This window comes from Coregonus lavaretus (genome assembly GCF_964263955.1).
Source record: "Coregonus lavaretus genome assembly, chromosome: 38".
Taxonomy (NCBI): Eukaryota; Metazoa; Chordata; class Actinopteri; order Salmoniformes; family Salmonidae; genus Coregonus; species Coregonus lavaretus.
This window is the reverse complement of record NC_140025.1, coordinates 19,103,377-19,124,604: the sequence shown is the minus strand read 5'-3', so window position 1 is coordinate 19,124,604 and position 21,228 is coordinate 19,103,377.

Sequence of the window (21,228 nt, the reverse complement as noted above, 5' to 3'; positions counted from 1 at the left end):
ATCTGTAGTATGACTTAAAGATTGCTGTACACCAGCGGAACCCATCCAACTTGAAGGAGCTGGAGCAGTTTTGCCTTGAAAAATGGGCAAAAATCCCAGTGGCTAGATTAGCTTATAGAGACATACCCCAAGAGACTTGCAGCTGTAATTGCTGCAAAAGGTGGCTCTACAAAATATTGACTTTGGGGAGGTGAATAGTTATGCACGCTCAAGTTCAGTTTTTTTGTCTTATTTCTTGTCTGTTTCACAATAAAAAATATGTTGCATCTTCAATGTGGTAGGCATGTTGTGTAAATCAAATGATACAAACCCCCCAAAAAATCAATTTTAATTCCAGGTTGTAAGGCAACAAAATAGGAAAAATGCCAAGGGGGGTGAATACTTTCGCAAGCCACTGTAGAAATGGAGGTAATGGAACACGTTCCTGTGTCTGAGGATGCCATGCATTATTATGACATATTATCCTCTCAGAGCTACAGGGAGTAAGCCTTTTTAAGTTAATAATGTTACTTTTGTAGTTCTAAGTGAGGAATTAACAGGGGTAAAGGTTTAGTTAATTAATTAATACTTATAATGTCATCAGCGGAAACAGGTGCTAACAAACCCACCATAAAATACTGTAATGAATTATGGAAAGGGTTTGTCCTACCAACCCATAGTTGCCTAAGATAGCATAGTAGTTAAAGTGGCATCCCTGTGAATAGATGTTTTGTTTGTTTTGACTATAACTTAACAATAATTTGTCACCTGCTAAAGTAACGTTAGATGGAAATACAGAGGTAGTGGATAATAGAGATTGTAGAGGGTTTCCTGGGTTAAAAGGAAAGTAGGTTAATTGGGAAATGAGAAATGTCGAATTGGATTGTTTGAGTAGACTGGTATTAAAATAATGATTTCTAGTAATGTGAATGCAAATATGTTATTAGGTAGTAGTGGTTTGTGGATAGAATTGACTAATGCCAAAAATTTATCAGCGGGTGAAAGAGAGTCGTGCTCGCTGGGCTATATCGGGATGTAAAGGACGCAGGGGGTAATGTGAAGCAGAGATCTGAATAGTTGAATAGGAAACGTTCTTTGACAATTTTGGATTATTATTATTCAATTCTATAGTTTGCGTAACACCAGTGAGTTATGTAGACAGTTAATTAATTATAAAAGTGATAATCTGTTTCTGGTACGTTGAGCAGTGGATGGGAGGTAGTGTTTACTATTACGCTGATGGGGAAGTATATTTTTTTTAAATAATTTGTCATATATTCAATGCTTATATGGATTTCTTGGATTATTAATTAACTCAACTAAACTGTTATGTTCTGTCTTCTCTTGAGGTAAATACAGATGGTGTCTTGATGCATAGCAGGGATAATTCGGCCAAGAAAGATATAAACCTAAAAAATAAAAACGTCTGAAGATAAAAATCAGAGGTGTTGAAGACACCACTTCTACCTGCAACCGGTCTACAACAGCCAATCGAAGCTATCAACGGATTTTCTCTCATGTCTTTTTTTCTCAGGAGTGGGACAGGAGTCCACGAGGAGTGAGGATGGAGAGAGATCTGTTCAAATACAACATTTCTCAAGTTGTTGGTATACTGGTTGGCAAATGGACATTACAGAATGAGGTGTAGAGATGGTGGTGACTCGGATGAGACATTGAAGTTGGGACATTGTCATGGGCAATTCATTTTGAACTATGAAGCTGTCTGAAGAAGATAATGAACAGATGCCAGAAGATTGAGTGCCGGTGAAGGAAGGGGTTGGTTGGCTGTGTCGATAATACATTTGGATTTATCTAAATTTGCTCATTTGGGTAGGAGGTATATACACTGCTAAATAAATAGTACTAAGAATGCATTGAGATAATGATCTGTAGTTATTTTCATAATGAGGAAGGTGATGCTGGAATTCTGGATTGTTATACTGTATGTAATATAAGTGTACATTCTGAGAGTGGTGATACAGTGGGAGAAAAAACTATTTAGTCAGCCACCAATTGTGCAAGTTCTCCCACTTAAAAAGATGAGAGAGGCCTGTAATTTTCATCATAGGTACACGTCAACTATGACAGACAAATTGAGAAAAAAAAATCTCCAGAAAATCACATTGTAAGATTTTTTATGAATTTATTTGCAAATTATGGTGGAAAATATGTATTTGGTCACCTACAAACAAGCAAGATTTCTGGCTCTCACACACCTGTAACTTCTTCTTTAAGAGGCTCCTCTGTCCTCCACTCGTTACCTGTATTAATGGCACCTGTTTGAACTTGTTATCAGTATAAAAGACACCTGTCCACAACCTCAAACAGTCACACTCCACAATGGCCAAGACCAAAGAGCTGTCAAAGGACACCAGAAACAAAATTGTAGACCTGCACCAGGCTGGGAAGACTGAATCTGCAATAGGTAAGCAGCTTGGTTTGAAGAAATCAACTGTGGGAGCAATTATTGGGAAATGGAAGATATACAAGACCACAGATAATCTCCCTCGATCTGGGGCTCCACGCAAGATCTCACCCCGTGGGGTCAAAATGATCACAAGAACGGTGAGCAAAAATCCCAGAACTACACGGGGGGACCTAGTGAATGACCTGCAGAGAGCTGGGACCAAAGTAACAAAGCCTACCATCAGTAACACACTACGCCGCCAGGGACTCAAATCCTGCAGTGCAAGATGTGTCCCCCTGCTTAAGCCAGTACATGTCCAGGCCCGTCTGAAGTTTGCTAGAGTGCATTTGGATGATCCAGAAGAGGATTGGGAGAATGTCATATGGTCAGATGAAACCAAAATATAACTTTTTGGTAAAAACTCAACTCGTCGTGTTTGGAGGACAAAGAATGCTGGGTTGCATCCAAAGAACACCATACCTACTGTGAAGCATGGGGGTGGAAACATCATGCTTTGGGGCTGTTTTTCTGCAAAGGGACCAGGACGACTGATCCGTGTAAAGGAATGAATGAATGGGGCCATGTATCGTGAGATTTTGAGAGAAAACCTCCTTTCATCAGCAAGGGCATTGAAGATGAAACGTGGCTGGGTCTTTCAGCATGACAATGATCCCAAACACACCACCTGGGCAACGAAGGAGTGGCTTCGTAAGAAGCATTTCAAGGTCCTGGAGTGGCCTAGCCAGTCTCCAGATCTCAACCCCATAGAAAATCTTTGGAGGGAGTTGAAAGTCCGTGTTGCCCAGCGACAGCCCCAAAACATCACTGCTCTAGAGGAGATCTGCATGGAGGAATGGGACAAAATACCAGCAACAGTGTGTGAAAACCTTGTGAAGACTTACAGAAAACGTTTGACCTGTGTCATTGCCAACAAAGGGTATATAACAAAGTATTGAGAAACTTTTGTTATTGATCAAATACTTATTTTCCACCATAATTTGCAAATAAATTCATTACAAATCCTACAATGTGATTATCTGGATAGTTTTTCCTCATTTTGTCTGTCATAGTTGACGTGTACCTATGATGAAAATTACAGGCCTCTCTCATCTTTTTAAGTGGGAGAACTTGCACATTTGGTGGCTGACTAAATACTTTTTTTCCCCACTGTATGTGCTAAGTTGAGGGTTAACTTTGATTGATAAGGCCCATGTGAATCACTAAGCATTGACATTCTAAATTTGGGTTGAATAATTCATTTGTATATGTTGATGATTTTTCAGTAGACGATAGTTAAATCTATTCAGACTCAGTGAACTATAACATCAACATAGTTAATCAGTGAACACTAAGATAGGGTTACATCTATGTTGATATGCAATAACTTAATTAGTTCCTATCATGGGGTTTGGTGTGTGTGACATAGGAAGGTTTATGCTATTTTCATCCTATCTGACCTTTGGTTGAATTCCTCAAACCTAACTAGTCCAAGGCTGTACTGATTTATCAGTGGCTGAAACCAGAGTGTTATGTTATCCTTTGTATCTCTCCTCAGGCATATTATGGGAACAGAGTCAGGGTTGAACAGAGTTGAACATGGTACCTATTACCAGTCTTGGGTTTTCAAGCAATTGGGTCTGAAATGTCACTCATTTAACAATATGCAATTGATAATCGCATAGCATTGGATGCTATTACAGTAGATAAGGGGGGAATGTATGCGATTATAGGGGGAGATGCATGTTGTACATACTTGCCATCAGAATAGGAAGGTTTTGGGAAATTAACTAAAGCTATGGGAAGTATTAGAGAAATACAGGATGGGATTATGATTACAGCTAGAGATGTAACTTACAAATTGTCATGAATCAATGTATTTTCTGGGATGATATCATGAGGTTAGGAATTCATTTGAATGTTTGGTTTGTTTGGTTTAAGTAATGTTATATTGGTGGAATTTTACATGCAACAACAAAAAGAAAGAAAATGAGGGAATGATATGATGTCTTTTTATACAGTATTTGTTAATGTCTTTGATCTTATGAGCTGCATGGGATTGGGAGGATGAGGACATTCCATGTATTTATTTATGTCAAGGTGGGTGCCTGTCACGATCGTCGTTAAGAGAGGAGGACCAAGGCGCAGCGTTGAATGCGAACATATTTATTTAGATAATGATCACACGAACAAAAACGAAAACGTGACGTCCCTGGTTACATACACAAACCAACACGGAACAAGAAACCACAATGAATGAATGCCTAACGGCTACCTAAGTATGACTCCCAATCAGAGACAACAAGCTACAGCCATCTCTGATTGGGAGCCACCCTGGCCAACATAGATATACAACAACTAGAACCAACACACATGAAAACTCACACCCTGGCTCAACATACTAGAGTCCCCAGAGCCAGGGCGTGACAGTACCCCCCCTAAAGGCGCAGACTCCGACCGCGCCAACCAAATACCACAGGGGAGGGACCGGGTGGGCACTCCGCCTTGGCGGCGGATCCGGCTCCGGGCATGATCCCCACTCGCTCTCTAACCCCCCAAGGTACCCCTGGTCCGGTCTGGCCCTGCTGGCCGGAGCTGGACTGCACACTGGTGGAGCGGATTGCTCTAGCTCCGGCGTGAAGCAGCTGACCCGTGCTGAACCAGGCACCAGTGGAACAGGCACGGGCTGTGCCGGACTGACGACGCACACCACTGGCTTGGTGTGGGGAGCAGGAACGGCCCGAGCCGGGCTGACGAAACGCACCCCTGACTTGGTGCGGGGAGCAGGAGCGGGCCGAACCGGGCTGACGAAACGCCCCACTGACTTGGTGCGGGGAGCAGGAACGGGCCGAGCCGGGCTGACTAAGCGCACCACTGACTTGGTGCGGGGAGCAGGAACGGGCCGAGCCAGGCTGACGAAGCGCACCACTGACTTGGTGCGGGGAGCAGGAACGGGCCGAGCCGGGCTGACGAAGCGCACCACTGACTTGGTGCGGGGAGCAGGAACGGGCCGAGCCGGGCTGACGAAGCGCACCACTGACTTGGTGCGGGGAGCAGGAACGGGCCGAGCCGGGCTGACGACGCGCACCATTGGCCAGTGCGGGGAGCAGGAACAGGCCGGACCGTACTGGGGACACACACCACTGGTCCTACGCAGGGATCTGGAATGGGCCGGACCGGACTGGTAACAAACCCCAGTACCTCTCGCCGTGCCTCTACACCTTCCATCCCCTCTTCGACCAGTGGCCCCCGTAACCTGGCGGCCTCCTCTGTCAACCCGCTGGGCCGCTCTGCCGCGGTCTCCTGCTGGCCCGACGTCCACGGCGTTAGCCCCCCCCTAAAAAATTTCTGGGCGTCTCTCCTACCCATGGACCAGGTCTCCATGTCCCTCGCCAGCCTTTCGCCCTTCTGCTTCCATGTCAAGCCCTTCTCTTCCTCACCCGGCTTGACCCAGTCGAGGAGGCAAAGGAGATCTGCTAGAGATCTCCCTGGCGATGGCTCCTGGACACGCTGCTTGGTCCAGTCTTGGTGGTTTCTTCTGTCACGATCGTCGTTTAGAGAGGAGGACCAAGGCGCAGCGTTGAATGCGAACATATTTATTTAGATAATGATCACACGAACAAAAAATTAAAACGTGACGTCCCTGGTTACATACACAAACCAACACGGAACAAGAAACCACAATGAATGAATGCCTAACGGCTACCTAAGTATGACTCCCAATCAGAGACAATGAGCTACAGCCGTCTCTGATTGGGAGCCACCCTGGCCAACATAGATATACAACAACTAGAACCAACACACATGAAAACTCACACCCTGGCTCAACATACTAGAGTCCCCAGAGCCAGGGCGTGACAGTGCCAGAAGGTCTGCATGCCAAGATAGCTTGGGGGCCACAGGTGCTAATCTTAGAAGGAGTATGTAATGGAATATACTGACTAGGGTGCAACACGATACCATATAGGGTGATGCTATTGTAGGTGATGAGTGACACTCAATAATGGTTGGCAACTGTTGGATGGAATTAGCTTGCAAAGCAGTATATAAACTAAGATATTTTGTATGCCTTTCATTCAGATGACAATAGGCTATGCCCGTACCGCTTGTCATGAGAATCCGGTACTGTAATATTAAATAATTTGAACCAACTCTCCATCTAAGTGTTTAACTATTCTCTTGCATCCTGAACTCAGATACCAGAAAACGAATATATGCAAATAGACCATTGCCATATATGGATCTGTGCTGTTCATTTTGAACTGGACTGTTTTTACAGCATGAGCGGTCTTGAGTAGATGCGCTTGTTTTGAGATCAAAGCGAGCGCTACATGTAGCGACGTGTGCACATGTGTACATTTGTTCATATCCTTTGCTCGTTAGTAAGTTATTAGCCCAGTTATAGATCATTTGTAGTCAGCAATAGGGGAGTGATTGCTTCCTACAAGAGCACAAAACATGTGGATGTCTTTGAAAAGTGAGTCAGGTAAAGAGCTTTTTTTTGTATTGATGGGGCAGTGTTGTATTTTGAGACAGGCTTGAATGAGCTAAGTAGCCAATAGGCAGAGGGTAGCATAATTTGTCTGATTCTCTGTAATAATGGTATGGGAATCATTAATTATTTCAGCCACACCCGTTGCTGACAGGTGTATAAAATCAAGCACACAGCCATGCACCTCCATAGACAAATATTGGCAGTAGAATGGCCTTACTGAAGAGCTCAGTGACTTTCAACGTGGCACCGTCACACTATGCCACCCTTCCAACAAGTCAGTTCGTAAAATGTCTGCCTTGCTAGAGCTGATCCAGTCAACTGTAAGTGCAGTGGAAACATTGTGAAGTGGAAACATCTAGGAGCGCGAAGTGCAGTGGCGGCTCCTGAAAAAATTCTCAGGAGGGGCAATTTTTCTGATGATTTAGGTGACCTACACACATTTAAAAAAAGATATGTCCAGCAACAACATGAAGACAGGGGCAGCATATAAGTCAATACCAGAAGCATTTATTGACTGATCTGGGGAGATGGATTCCAGTTTCTGTGACAGATTATAAATAATCTCTGATGCCTTTGTTATATTAGCTTTTGGTTGAATGTACTGTCGTAGTAAATATATAATGTTATAGCTTGGTCTGACTAAAATCTTGTGCATGACCCATTTTGTGTTGGGCGTTTGTTTTCAATCAATGCTGTTCCTATCCTATAACAATGGACAAAAGAGTCCTATCTTGTCAGCCTTGTCAGCAGGTGGCCAAGGACAACACCCACGCCATAGGTCTCTCAGTTCTTCCAACTCACGAGTTCTTGCTCTGAGGACACACACACACACACACACACACACACACACACATCATCACTGATAACACACACACACACACACATCATCACTGTTAAACACACACACACACACACACAAAAATCCCCTCTCTTTAGGCTGAACATTTGAAGACAGAGAACCCGACTCAGAGCCAATGCAACAGTGGAGGGGACCTCGCCCAACTCATCAGGACCAATCAGAAGATCAGAACTACTAGATTCAACCTACATCATTTATTGTATAAAATGTCTGCACACAATGTTTTCGGGGCTCTCTTCTCCCTAAGAGTTTGACGAACGAGTCCGTGCACGCGATTCCAGATATCTTTACCTCTGAATAAACTGCCTTTATTATACCATATCCACCCTGTCCAAAGTCTCTACTTGGTCTCAGTTCTCCAGTAAACTTGTGATTATCAACAGTACACAACGGTAACAAACAATTGGGGGAACTCACGGGGCAGATAGTAAGGTCGCAATGACACAGAAAGCAGTTCAATGTCGGGGTACAGAGTCGCTCTCTTACCAGGATCGCGGTCCGCTCTGACCAGGGTGAAGCCAGCCGGCTCCACTTCTCTGTCCGGGACTCTGTCATCCAGCCAAGTCTCCCAGCTGTATTGGATTCCGCTGCCAGCAGCGTTTTCATTATTTAGTCCGTTCGTAGCGGGTATGTACACGATCAACAAGATCAGTCCAAAACCCAGCACTGGAAATCCATGGTTGGCAGAATGTTTGTAAACTAAGTCTACAAATTAAAAACATAAAATAACGCCACACTGCAGGTCGCAACAGAGACGCTGCTAGCCGCTATGGTCTTAGTTACGTTCATGGTTACGTCACGTATGACGAAAGCGCGTAAGTGCAAGCCCACAGACACCCATAGAGAATGTATTGAAAGCTTTGAAATTTGAAAAAAATTGATTTTACATGACAGGCTATGAGAGACTTCTGGGCGATTTTCAACCTGACTGAAATCGCCCCAAAAACGGGCGGGGCCATTTGAAGCACGACTTTAGCCTGATTTGACATTTAGTGGCTGGCAGATCAGACGTGAACACTGATAACTACTGTTGCCGTGATATAATTGATTAGAAAAAAAATCCCTTCCTTTTCCCGTTTGGCAGTGCGTCGCCCATATCGCCCTATTGAACAGGCCGTCCCTGGCGAAGTGGTAGGCCACACAAGCTCACAGAACAGGACCGCCGATTGCTGAAGCGGGTAAAAATCGTCTTTTCTCGGTTGAAACACTCACTACCGCGTTCCAAACTGCCTCTGGAAGCAACTTCTGCACAAGAACTGTTCGTCGGGAGCTTCATGAAATGGGTTTCCATGGCCGAGCACTAATGCTCTTGTGACTGAATGGAAGCAATTCCCTGCAGCAATGTTCCAACATCTAGTGGAAAGCCTTCCCAGAAGAGTGGAGGCTGTTATAGCAGCAAAGGGGGGACCAACTCCATATTAATGCCCATGATTTTGGAATGAGCTGTTCAACGAGCAGGTGTCCACATACGTTTGGCCATGTAGTGTATTTTGTAAAGTAGTTTCTTGCATCAAACAACACAACATTTTCAGTCACCTCCTTGTCTGAAGGACAAGTGGATAAACAGGTTAATGTCAAGCCCTGCATGGTGTTTTTCAAAAGTCTGAATGTAGGCCTACATTGAACAACACACATTGGCTGCTACTGTAGGCTGAACAATAGAACAGCTATTTCCATGTCAAAATGTTATGGGATGCATTTACTCCATTGTTTTTGATGGTAGGCCACTCTGGTAGGCCTACATTATGATCAAATAGCCACAGTAGCCTACTTGACCACTGTTAAAACGAACTTAAAGCGGTTACAGCCTCAGTGTTCACAGTAAATGCGCCGGAAGTTGCACAGAATTTTCACAACGTTCAAGTTTGCGCTCAGCAGACCTCAAATTTGCTCATTGGTGAAAAAAATTAGAGAGAACATTGGTTAGAACCGGTTCAGGGAACAGAACCGAAACTAGGAAAATAACAAGATTTTTCAAAGAACAGAAATGGAACCATTAATGAACGAAAGTGATCCATACTGTTCCGGAACAGAACCATTATTTTTAAAAGCATGGAAACTGGTTCATAACGTTATTTTACATTCCAGGCATTTTTTTCTAGTCCCACAAAAAAAAGCAACAAAGCGCCAATGCAAAGCCCTCACTCTGTCACTCAGAAACGTATTCAGGTGTCTGCCTGCAAGCTGGAAATCTTTGCCAGTTTGTGTGCGTGTTTAGGCTACCTGCTGCCTCCCCCTTACCTTAACTACAAAAAAGGTAAGATGTGTTTTTATTCTGGTGACGCTCTGCACACACAAGGTTGTTAGCTAGCTAGCTCAAGCTTGTTAGCTAGCTAGCTAGCTCAAAAGGACATTCAAAGTTCCTCCATAGAAGCCGCTCCTCCTAGGTATAATTCTGTGGACATCATAACAAGATGCCCAGTGCTTCAAGCCTCCTCCTCAACCCGCTCTCGCTCTCTCCCCACCCCCAAAATGTCAGGTCTTATCTTGCTCCATAGGCCACACTTGTCTGTCCATCACACATGTAAACAACTAGCTTGCCTGCTCTATTCACACTGATTGGGGAAGTAATTTAATGAGCTAAATATTGATTGGTTGATTTCACAGGTTAAAAAAGGAACGATTTAAACCAGTACTTTATTTTGGTTTGACTGGTTCAGAACTTTATGTCGGAACAGTGGACTGGAACAAAAAAAATAATGGTTCTGTTCAGAACGAAATGATTGGAAAATAACTTCAACTAATGTGTCAAATGAGTTGTACAACTTGCGTGTGTAAAAGGGCCTATTCAATTCAACCCCATCCATCCTCTCCTAATGAAGTCCAAAACAAAGAGCTTTAATGTTTGCCTATAGTGCTTTTAAAGTCTTCTCAAAATGCTGCTTAGTGGGGCATCTTGCCATCAAGCCAGGTTGATAGGTCTGATGTGGTAATAATGGAGAGACATGAGGTTATGAGTCAAACTCATCCGCAGACTCAGTGGGACTAGATGAGTGCTGGCGACAGTCACTGGAAAAGATGGCAATGACAGTGGCAGGAGGGATAGATTACTTGCGCTATCAATCACAGTCAAGCCAAGGAAGACTAAACAATTACATCCTAATGATTTCTCCAGGACACCTTATTTCCGCCCAAAATTACACTTTTGACATTCATTGGAATTAATCCTCTCCAGACTTTCCACCAGGACTTTAATGGTTAGGTCTGTCATGAGCTGATTGGAATTGAGGCCTTTTCTGACTCAGTATATGCTCATAATAAGAGGAGAATCAGCAGGAAATAGAACAGTCTCATGTAAATAGATGAAATTAAACAAAACGCTTATAATACCATAGGGTTAGTACTGCATAATGCATACTGCATAATGTTACCATGCTTTTTGACAGGTAGCAAAGAGATTTTCTCTCTCTCTATCCTTCGCTCTACTCCACCACACACTTTGGCCCTCAGCAGGGATTCATTTGAATAGAAATGGTCTTCTACTGTAACTCCTGTAGCATTTGAAACCATGGGAAGTGATAGAATGAATTGGCAGTGGACTAAAGCTAATGTTATTTAGGTAATGACTTGGTAGCAGAATGATTACTTAATGAAGCGAGATTGGTGAACACCAAGCTACTTCCTCTAAGCAGAATGTTTTTGCAAAACTTGTCCCATCGCTGCAACTCCCGTACGGACTCGGGAGAGGCGAAGGTCGAGAGCCATGCGTCCTCCGAAACAGGACCCTGCCAAGCCGCACTGCTTCTTGACACACCGCACCAATGTGTCGGAAGAGACACCGTACAACTTGCGACCGAAGTCAGCATGCATGCGCCCGGCCCGCCACAGGAGCCGCTAGAGCGCGTTGGGACAAGGACATCCCAGCCGGCCAAACCCTCCCCTAACCCGGATGACGATGGACCAATTGTGCGTCGCCTCATGGGTCTCCCGGTCGCGGCCGGCTGCAACTTAGCCTGAGATCGAACTGGGTATATAGTGACGCCTCTAGCACTGCGATTCAGTGCCTTAGATTCCTGTATCTCAGATGGCCAAGATGCGCTTGTTTGTGTGAGAACCATTTTATACACTTGAGTGGCTGTGTGACTAGATCACTTGTTGTGAGTTGCAAACTAGAAGTAGAAGAAACATTTTGCTTTACTGTCTAATGCCACAGGACCTGGGCCGGGAAAAGTACTCTTTCTACCAATGCATACTGAACTACCAACAATGCAAAGGGAATTACCCCAATGTTCACGGAAATCACAGCGGATGTCGGCTCAAAGTTAAATTACCTTTATTAAAAGGCACCTTCAATATCGCCTAAAGAAGAGCAATGCGTTTATCTGCCAATGCTTTTCGGATTAAATCCCAGCCATTGACAATTGTATTTATTTTGCTTTTTCCCAACCCCCCAAGACACACCCACAGACACACACCCATCTTTTGAGCTTCTAGTCATGAAATCTATGCAGCCCATTCAATCACTTTTTTATAGCTACTATTTACAGACCTCCTGGGCCGTATGCAGCGTTCCTTACTGAGTTCCCTGAATTTCTATCGGACCTTGTAGTCATGGCAAATATTACATTTTTTGGTGACTTCAATATTCACATGGAAAAGTCCACAGACCCACTCTAAAAGGCTTTCGGAGCCATCATCGACTCAATGGATTTTGTCCAACATGTCTCCGGACCTACGCATTGCTACAGTCATACCCTGGATCTAGTTTTGTCCCGTGGAATAAATATTGTGTATCTAAATGTTTTTCCTCATAATCCTGGACTATCATACCACAATCTTATTACGTTTGCAATCACAACAAATAATCTGTTCAGACCTCAACCAAGGATTATCAAAGCTGCGCTATAAATTCTCAGACAACCCAAAGATTCCTAGATGCCCTTCCAGACTCCCTCCACCTACCCTAGGACGTTGGAGTACAACAATAAGTTAACCACCTAACCAAGGATCAAAATGTAACATTGCGTAATACCCTAGATGAAGTTGCACCTCTAAAAACAAAAAACATTTGTCACAAGAAATTAGCTCCTTGCTATACTGAAAATACCCAAGCCCTGATGCAAGCTTCCAGAAAATTGGAACGGAAATGGCGCTCCACCAAACTGGAAGTCTTCCGACTAGCTTGGAAAGATATCACGTGCAATATCAAAGAGCCCTCACTACTGCTCGATCAGCCTACTTTTCCAACCTAATTGAGGAGAATAAAAACAATCCAAAATGTCTTCTTGATACTGTTGCAAAGCTAACTAAAAAGCAGTATTCCCAGAGAGAGGATGGCCTTCACTTCAGCAGTGATGAATTTGTGAACTTCTTTGACAAAAACATCATGATAATTTTTTTATCTGCGTATTTCTCCAAAACTCAGTTGTCTCGAGTCTGCACAGAACTGCCAGGACCTAAGATCAATGGAGACACACGTTTTTAAAATCCTGTATCTCTCGACTCATTCACGAAAATAGTCATGGCCTCTAAACCTTCCAGCTGCTTACTGGACCCTATTCCAACTAAACTATTGAAAGAGCTACTTCCTGTGCTTTGCCCTTCTATGTTGAACATAATAAACAGCTCCCTATCCTCCGGATGTGTACCAAACTCACTAAAGGTGGCAGTAATAAAGCCTCCCCTGAAAACGCCAAACCTTGACCCAGAAAATAAAAATCATATTCAGCCTATATCACATCTCCCATTCCTCTCAAACATTTTAGAAAAAGCTGTTGCGCAGCAACTCACTGCTTTCCTGAAGACAAATAATGTATACGAAACATTCCAGTCTGGTTTTAGACCCCATCATAGTACTGAGACTGCACTCGTGAATGTGGTAAAAACCTTAATGGCGTCAGACCAAGGCTCTGCATCTGTCCTCGTGCTCTTAGACCTTAGTGCCGCTTTTGACACAATCGATCACCACATTCTTTTGGAGAGATTGGAAACCCTAATTGGTCTACACGGACAAGTTCTTGCCTGGATTAGATCGTATCTGTCGGAAAGATATCAGTTCATCTCTGTGGATGGTTTGTCCTCTGACAGTTTGGGCGTTCCTCAAGGTTTCGTTTTAGGACCGCTGTTTTCACTATATATACACTACCAGTCAAAAGTTTGGACACACCTACTCATTCAAGGGTTTTTCTTTAATTGTACTATTGTTTACATTGTAGAATAATAGTGAAAACATCAAAACCATGAAATAACACATGTAGTAACCAAAAAAGTATTAGACAAATCAAAATATATTTTACATTTGAGATTCTTCAAAGTAGCCACCCTTTGCCTTGATGACAGCTTTGCACGCTTTTGGCATTCTCTCAACCAGCTTCATGAGGTAGTCACCTGGAATACATTTAAATTAACAGGTGTGCCTTGTTAAAAGTTAATTTGTGACATTTCTTTCATTCTTAATGCGTTTGAGCCAATCAGGTGTGTTGTGTCAAGGTAGGGTTGGTATACAGAAGATAGCCCTATTTGGTAAAAGACCAAGTCCATATTATGGCAAGAACAGCTCAAATAAGCAAAGAGAAACGACAGTCCATCATTAATTTAAGACATGAAGGTCAGTCAATCCGGAAAATTTCAAGAACTTTGAAAGTTTCTTCAAGTGCAGTCGGAAAAACCATCAAGCACTATGATGAAACTGGCTTTCATGCGGACCGCCACAGGAAAGGAAGACCCAGAGTTACCTCTGCTGCAGTGGATAACTTCATTAGAGTTACCAGCCTCAGAAATTGAAGCCCAAATAAATGCTTCACAGAGTTCAAGTAACAGACGCATCTCAACATCAACTGTTCAGAGGAGACTGTATTTGATCCCCTGCTGATTTTGTACGTTTCCCCACTGACAAAGACATGATCAGTCTATAATTTTAATGGTAGGTTTATTTGAACAGTGAAAGGCAGAATAACAGGAAAAAAAATCCAGAAAAACACATAAAAAATTTTTATAAATTGATTTGCATTTTAATGAGGGAAATAAGTATTTGACCTCTCTGCAAAACATGACTTAGTACTTAACCCTTGTTGGCAATCACAGAGGTCAGACATTTCTTGTAGTTGGCCACCAGGTTTGCACACATCTCAGGAGGGATTTTGTTCCACTTCTCTTTGCAGATCTTCTCCAAGTCATTAAGGTTTCGAGGCTGACATTTGGCAACTCAACCTTTCAGCTCCCTCCACAGATTTTCTATGGGATTAAGGTCTGGAGACTGGCTAGGCCACTCCAGGACGTTAATGTGCTTCTTCTTGAGCCACTCCTTTGTTGCCTTGGCCGTGTGTTTTGGGTCATTGTCATTCTGGAATACCCATCCACGACCCATTTTCAATGCCCTGGCTGAGGGAAGGAGGTTCTCACCCAAGATTTGACGGTACATGGCCCCGTCCATCGTCCCTTTGATGCGGTGAAGTTGTCCTGTCCCCTTAGCAGAAAAACACCCCTAAAGCATAATGTTTTCACCTCCATGTTTGACGGTGGGGATGGTGTTCGTGGGGTCAAACTTCAGACAGGCCTGTATATGTGCTTTCTTGAGCAGGGGGACCTTGCGGGCGCTGCAGGATTTCAGTCCTTCACGGCATAGTGTGTTACCAATTGTTTTCTTGGTGACTATGGTCCCAGCTGCCTTGAGATCATTGACAATATCCTCCCGTGTAGTTCTGGGCTGATTCCTCACCGTTTTCATGATCATTGCAACTCCACGAGGTGAGATCTTGCATGGAGCCCCAGGCCGAGGGAGATTGACAGTTATTTTGTGTTTCTTCCATTTGCGAATAATCGCACCAATTGTTGTCACCTTCTCACCAAGCTGCTTGGCGATGGTCTTGTAGCCCATTCCAGCCTTGTGTAGGTCTACAATCTTGTCCCTGACATCCTTGGATAGCTCTTTGGTCTTGGCCATGGTGGAGAGTTTTGAATCTGATTGATTGATTGCTTCTGTGGACAGGTCTATTTTATACAGGTAACAAGCTGAGATTAGGAGCACTCCCTTTAAGAGTGTGCTCCTAATCTCAGCTCGTTACCTGTATAAACGACACCTGGGAGCCAGAAATCTTTCTGATTGAGAGGGGGTCAAATACTTATTTCCCTCATTAAAATGCAAATCAATTTATAACATTTTTTACATACGTTTGTCTGGATTTTTTTGTTGTTATTCTGTCTCTCACTCTTCAAATAAACCTACCATTAAAGTTATAGACTGATCATTTCTTTGTCAGTGGGCAAACGTACAAAATCAGCAGGGGATCAAATACTTTTTTCCCTCACTGTATGTATGTATGTATGTATGTATGTATGTATGTATGTATGTATGTATGTATGTATGTATGTATGTATGTATGTATGTATGTATGTATGTATGTATGTATGTATGTATGTATGTATGTATGTATGTATGTATGTATGTATGTATGTATGTATGTATGTATGTATGTACAGTTGAAGTCGGAAGTTTACATACACCTTAGCCAAATACATTTAAACTCTGTTTTTCACAATTCCTGACATTTAATCCTAGTAAAAATTCCCTGTCTTAGGTCAGTTAGGATCACCACTTTATTTTAAGAATGTGAAATGTCAGAATAATAGTAGAGAGGGATTTATTTCAGCTTTTATTTCTTTCATCACATTCCCAGTGGGTCAGAAGTTTACATACACTCAATTAGTATTTGGTAGCATTGCCTTTAAATTGTTTAACTTGGGTCAACGTTTCCGGTAGCTTCCCACAATAAGTTGGGCGAATTTTGGCCTATTCCTCCTGACAGAGCTGGTGTAACTGAGTCAGGTTTGTAGGCCTTCTTGCTCGCACACACTTTTTCAGTTCTGCCCACAAATGTTCTATAGGATTGAGGTCAGGGCTTTGTGATGGCCACTCCAATACCTTGACTTTGTTGTCCTTAAGCCATTTTGGCACAACTTTGGAAGTATGCTTGGGGTCATTGTCCATTTGGAAGACCCATTTGCGATCAAGCTTTAACTTCCTGACTGATGTCTTGATATGTTGTTTCAATATATCCACATAATTGTCCTTCCTCATGATGCCATCTATTCATCAAACCAGAGGACATTTCTCCAAAAAGTACGATCTTTGTCCCCATGTGCAGTTGCAAACAGTGTTCTGGCTTTTTTATGGCGGTTTTGGAGCAGTCGCTTCTTCCTTGCTGAGCGGTCTTTCAGGTTATGTCGATATAGGATTCGTTTTACTGTGGATATAGATACTTTTGTACCGGTTTCCTCCAGCATCTTCATAAGGTCCTTTGCTGTTGTTCTGGGATTGATTTGCACTTTTCGCACCAAAGTACGTTCATCTCTAGGAGATAGAACACATCTCCTTCCTGAGCGGTATGATGGCTGCGTGGTCCCGTTGTGTTTATACTTGCGTACTATTGTTTGTACAGATGAACGTGGTACCTTCAGGCGTTTGGAAATTGCTCCCAAGGATGAACCAGACTTGTGGAGGTCTACAATTTTTTTTCTGAGGTCTTGGCTTATTTATTTTGATTTTCCCATGATGACAAGTTGACTGAGCTTCGTCGGGAGAGGTTGTGTTTTCTCTAGCAGGAGGTAAGCTTGGCTTCTCATATGGTGTTGAGTAAAGCTTAAACCATGTATTTAGATCGTAGGTAGGTAGTTGTAGTTAGGTATTGTAGGTAGTTTATTTAGGTAGTTATTTAGGTAGTTATTGTAGGTTTCCGTTGGTTATTATTGTAGGTAAGTATTGTTTACGGCGGAGCCCGGCGAAGCACGAGGCTAGCTAGCTAGCGGGTAGCTACTGGTAACGTTTATTGGTAATTATCTGTTTAGTGCAACGGTGGAGAGTTGTTTCCAATGTTAATGTGCTAGCTAGCCAACGTTTAATTTTTGCTGCGTTATGAAAGGAACTAGACACGCACATGAATTATCTGTTTAGTGTGTTAACACACTCTTGGTATGCTAGCTAGCTAGCGGGTAGCTACTGGTAACGTTTATTGGTAATTATCTGTTTAGTGCAACGGTGGAGAGTTGTTTCCAATGTTAATGTGCTAGCTAGCCAACGTTTAATTTTTGCTGCGTTATGAAAGGAACTAGACACGGACATGAATTATCTGTTTAGTGTGTTAACACACTCTTGGTAGTTTGTTGTAACCAAGTATTGGTGCTAAACTGTGTGTTATTGGATGCTAGCATGCTAGTTAGCTATGGCATCATAGCTAGGCATCGTGGGCTGTTGTGGGTAGTTACTGTAGGTTGGCATTGTTTTTCGGCGGTGCCAGGGGTAGCACGAAGCTAGCTAGCTAGCCGTTCTTCAAACAAGGTCAACACAGTGGCCATTGCTAGCTAGCCAACACGACCAGCTAACTGTACTGTAGTAGCTAAATACAATATATTTGTGCTACATAGCCAACGTTTAATTATTGCTGCGTTATGAAAGGAACTAGACACGGACACGAATTATCTGCTTAGTGTGTTAACACAATATTGGTGGTTTGTTGTGACCAAGTGTTGGTGCTAAACTGTGTGTTATTGGATGCTAGCATGCTAGTTAGCTATGGTGTCATAGTTAGCTAGCTGAATAAAGTGGGTTGAGTCTATTCCTTTAAACATTGAACCGCTGTGGTTCACAACAATTCTGATTTCTAAAGGTGGAAGTCTCCCAGATGTTTAGTTCATTTCATTCCGATCTCCTCTGCATTATTGTAGCCATTTGCTACAGCCTGTCAACTATGCCTCTGCCTATCCCTGTTCTCTCCTCTCTGCACAGGCTACACAAACGCCCCACACCGCGTGGCTGCTGCCTCTCTAACCTGGTGGTCCCTGCACGCACCCCACACCTGGAGTTCCAGGTCTCAGGCAGCCTCTGGAACTGCCGTTCTGCTGCCAACAAAGCTGACTTCATCCCAGCCTATGCTAATCTCCAGTCCCTCGACTTCCTGGCGCTGACGGAAACATGGATTACCACTGAAAACACTGCTACTCCTACTGCTCTCTCCTCGTCTGACCATGTGTTCTCGCATACCCCGAGAGCATCTGGTCAGAGGGGTGGTGGCACAGGAATCCTCATCTCTCCCAAGTGGACATTCTCAATTTTTCCCCTAACCCATCTGTCTATCTCCTCATTTGAATTCCATGCTGTCACAGTCACTAGCCCATTTAAGCTTAATATCCTTGTCATCTATCGCCCTCCAGGTTCCCTTGGAGAGTTCATCAATGAGCTTGACGCCTTGATAAGTTCCTTTCCTGAGGATGGCTCACCCCTCACAGTTTTGGGGGATTTCAACCTCCCTATGTCCACATTTGACTAATTTCTCTCTGCCTCCTTTCCACTCCTCTCCTCTTTTGACCTCACCCTCTCACCGTCCCCCCCTACTCACAAGGCAGGCAATACGCTTGACCTCATCTTTACTAGATGCTGCTCTTCTACTAATCTCACTGCAACTCCCCTCCATGTCTCCGACCACTACTTTGTTTCCTTTTCTCTCTCGCTCTCCTCCCACACTACTCACTCTGCCCCTACACAGATGGTAATGCGCCGCCGCAACCTTCGCTCTCTCTCTCCCACTACTCTCTCCTCTTCCATCCTATCATCTCTTCCCTCTGCTCAATCCTTCTCCCTCCAATCTCCTGATTCTGCCTCCTCAACCCTCCTCTCCTCCCTTTCTGCATCCTTTGACTCTCTGTGTCCCCTATCCTCCCGGCTGGCTCGGTCCTCCCCTCCAGCTCCGTGGCTTGATGACTCATTGCGAGCTCACAGAACAGAGCTCCGGGCAGCGGAGCGGAAATGGAAGAAAACTAAACTCCCTGCCGACCTGGCATCTTTTCACTCCCTCCTCTCTACATTTTCTTCATCTGTTTCTGCTGCTAAGGCCACTTTCTACCACTCTAAATTCCAAGCATCTGCCTCTAACCCTAGGAAGCTCTTTGCCACATTTTCCTCCCTGCTGAATCCCCCCCCCCCCTCCTCTCTCTCTGTGGATGACTTCGTCAACCACTTTGAAAAGAAGGTTGACGACATCCGATCCTCGTTTGTTAAGTCTAATGACACTGCTGGTCCTACTCACACTGCCCTACCCTATGCTTTGACTTCTTTCTCCCCTCTCTCTCCAGATAAAATCCTGCGACTTGTGACTGCAGGCCGCCCAACAACCTGCCCGCTTGACCCCATCCCCTCCTCTCTTCTCCAGACCATCTCCGGTGACCTTCTCCCCTACCTCACCTCGCTGATCAACTCATCCTTGACCGCTGGCCATGTCCCTTCCGTCTTCAAGAGAGCGAGAGTTGCTCCCCTTCTCAAAAAACCAACACTCGATCCCACTGATGTCAACAACTACAGACCAGTATCCCTTCTTTCTTTTCTTTCCAAAACTATTGAGCGTGCCGTCTTTAGCCAACTCTCTTGCTATCTCTCTCAGAATGACCTTCTTCATCCAAACCAGTCAGGTTTCAGGACTGGTCATTCAACTGAGACTGCTCTTCTCTGTGTCACGGAGGCTCTCCGCACTGCTAAAGCTAACTCTCTCTCCTCTGCTCTTGTCCTTCTAGACCTGTCTGCTGCCTTTGATACTGTGAACCATCAGATCCTCCTCTCCACCCTCTCCGAGCTGGGCATCTCCGGCGCGGCTCACTCCTGGATTGCGTCCTACCTGACCGGTCGCTCCTACCAAGTGGCGTGGCAAGAAGCTGTCTCCGCACCACGTGCTCTCACCACTGGTGTCCCCCAGGGCTCAGTTCTAGGCCCTCTCCTTTTCTCCCTATACACCAAGTCACTTGGCTCTGTCATATCCTCACATGGCCTCTCCTATCATTGCTACGCTGACGATACACAACTAATCTTCTCCTTTCCCCCTTCTGATAACCAGGTGGCGAATCGCATCTCTGCATGTCTGGCAGACATATCAGTATGGATGACGGATCACCACCTCAAGCTGAACCCTGGCAAGACGGAGCTGCTCTTCCTCCCGGGGAAGGACTGCCCGTTCCATGATCTCGCCATCACGGTTGACAACTCCGTTGTGTCCTCCTCCCAGAGTGCGAAGAGCCTTGGCGTGACCCTGGACAACACCCTGTCGTTCTCCGCTAACATCAAGGCGGTGACCCGCTCCTGCAGGTTCATGCTCTACAACATTCGGAGAGTACGACCCTGCCTTACACAGGAAGCGGCACAGGTCCTAATCCAGGCACTTGTCATCTCCCGTCTGGACTACTGCAACTCGCTGTTGGCTGGCCTCCCTGCCTGTGCCATTAAACCCCTACAACTCATCCAGAATGCCGCAGCCCGTCTGGTGTTCAACCTTCCCAAGTTCTCTCACGTCACCCCCCTCCTCCGCACACTCCACTGGCTTCCAGTTGAAGCTCGCATCCGTTACAAGACCATGGTGCTTGCCTATGGAGCAGTGAGGGGAACGGCACCTCTGTACCTTCGGGCTCTGATCAGTCCCTACACCCAAACGAGGGCATTGCGTTCATCCACCTCTGGCCTGCTGGCTCCCCTTCCTCTGCGGAAGCATAGTTCCCGCTCAGCCCAGTCAAAACTGT